Genomic DNA, 2500 nt, shown 5'->3' on the forward strand with positions numbered 1-2500 from the left:
TATCTGTGAAGGACCAAGTGGTTTTCTCTCGCACACATGATTTTTTTTTTTTTTTTCAGCTTGTGTTATGTAGCTGTTGGCTGGTAGATTTTTCAATGCAGCTGTGGGTCAAGAGCTATAGTATGTCTGGAGGTGGTGTGTGTCTCATGTGCAGTGTGTTAGTGTGTGTGTGTGTGTGTGTGTGTGTGTGTGTGTGGAGGGCAGGGAAGCAGGCCAAGTAATGCTAATAGAGCTTTAACCCCAGACAACCAGTGCCGTTGCGGGCCTCGGAGCGGGCTGGCTGCTTCACCGATGCGCTCTGACAGCGCGAGGGTCTGGGCCAGGGGGATCCCCTGAGCCGCCGCCGCCGCCACCGATGCTGCCGCCATGGCCATCACCATCACCGTCTCCACGGCCACTGTCGCCGCCTCGGCAGCCGCTCGCCTGGCCGCCCAGTGTTGCCGCGAGAGCACAAGGCGGCAGGCTCGGCTCCCCTGCCCCCTCAGACACGTCTCAGACCAGCGCCTCGTGCCCTCCAGGAGCAGGGCGCTAATGTGACTGACGCGCAAAGTGACGGCCGTATAGCCGGAGAGGCTGGCTGGTCCCACACGCTGCTCTGTTCGGGATCAGGCCGCAGGAGGGGTGCGTGTGTGTGTGATATACGTTAGTGTGAGTGTGTCTGAGACACATTTCAGAGAGTTTTTTTTTTTTTTCAGATCAGTTTTTGTCGCACTGCTGGATGAATGGCGACGTGTTCAAACACAAATCTGTACTTTGGTGATAGTAAGAAGAGGTTAGCCACATCCTGCAGCTCAAATGCACTTCAAGACTGCTACAGTGTATTTATACAGAAATGTATGTATATTAAATATAATCTAATAATTACATAATCTAATATTTAGTGGAAAATTTCAGGATAAAAATATTTCTTCAAAATAGGAAAATCCTGAGAGAGAAACATATGTGATCAGTCTTTATTTATAAATGTATCATCTCAATTGATTATCTCTATATAGTACATACATATGCGCACACATACAAACACAATATATACAAATAAAAAATATAAACAAATACAAAAAATATAAAAATACAAATTATATACAAATACAAATTATATAAACAAACAAGACTCACATACAAACACAGTACAAACACATTCAGAGTTAAAATGTCCAGATGTCATTGTCCAGATGTCATTAAGTTTACTGTAACAATCAAGCAAACCTTCTGGCTTCTCTCTAGATGATGCCGTGTGATGCCAATGAGTGTAGTCCAGCCACTTAAAATGTGTCACACCATCCTTGGCACGACTGCATGAAAGCTATGAGCTATTTTTATTTTTATTTATTTTTTGTTCATTTTGCACACATCAGTAAATGTGTTCACAAGAGCGGCAAAAACCTCATTCTCCAGAAACACTTCATTTAGAGAGCGTTTGGGTGCCTCATTTCTCTTAAGCACTTCACTCACCACTGCTAAGATAACACATCAGGCCGCTGCAGTCATTTTGTGCTAAATATTTTGTGTCAAGGTACACAGTCAGCAAAATTAGCACAAGCTTTGCTCTTGACCCAAAGTAGTATTGCTAAAATGACACACACACACACACACACACACGCACACAGAAGGTAACAGTAACTACTGATAGAACAAAATATAGTAACAAAAGGTAGATAATGGTAAGCCTGTTGTAATCAAAAAGAACAACATTACGCCATTTTCTGACAGCTGATCGTGTCATCTCATCACCTCTTACATGTACTACAAATAGTACATTATGTTAAACTGAGCAAAATTCTCGTTTTCGGTGTGTCAGTGTTATCTAATCTCAGATTCCTGATAATTGCCGTACTCGTGAAGTCTATCAGCGCTCCTGTGCTGTATTTTTTTATGGCGTGGTTGTTGTGACGGTGTGGCTGGGACTGTGTCTGCTCAGACGTCAAGAACGTCAGCTTCTATTTGGGCCCGTGTGACGCTCAGCACCCTGTTCTGTTTTTTCTTTTTTCCCCCGTGCCAGTCCCCAGTGCTTTCCATTACGGCTAAATAAATACCAGAATATCTGTGCGTGGCGTGACACAGTAATTGGTCCGGTATTGGCGCACTCTAAGACTCTTTTCTCTCACACACCATTTTCTCTATTTTTCTTTCTTTCATTCTTTTTTTCTTTCTTTCTTTCTTTCTTTCCTCCTTTTTTAACAGTTTCTGTCTCTCTTTACACACACACACACACACACACACACATATATATATATATATATATATATATATATATACATAAACAAACTGTAGGCCGGAAATCCCTCAATAAGGGACCAAGTGCAGATGGAATTTAATAAAAAAGGAGGAAGGGGTGGGATGTGAGGCCAGTCCTGTTTTTAGTTTGGGTTTCTGGATCTCTCCTGGGCCCTCCTCCTCCTCCTCCTCTTCCTCCTGCCGCCTTTCCTCCTGTCCCCATGTCCCCACTAGCCCGTCTGCAGACTGCCATCTCTCCCGCGCTCCCCCCTCTGAAGTGCCGCCA

General features: G+C 44.0%; 1 protein-coding gene across 5 annotated transcripts in view; it reads left to right on the forward strand.

The window, feature by feature from the left end:
- The window catches only part of cux1a (cut-like homeobox 1a), a 117693-nt gene that overhangs the window by 61537 nt on the left and 53656 nt on the right, over positions 1-2500 (forward strand). The gene's annotated exons all lie outside the window — the stretch shown is intronic.

This window comes from Alosa pseudoharengus, unplaced genomic scaffold (genome assembly GCF_046254945.1).
Source record: "Alosa pseudoharengus isolate Yale_2024_CS ecotype anadromous, Long Island Sound unplaced genomic scaffold, YU_APseudo_1.1 YU_APseudo_1.1_scf_8, whole genome shotgun sequence".
In the NCBI taxonomy this organism is placed as follows: Eukaryota; Metazoa; Chordata; class Actinopteri; order Clupeiformes; family Clupeidae; genus Alosa; species Alosa pseudoharengus.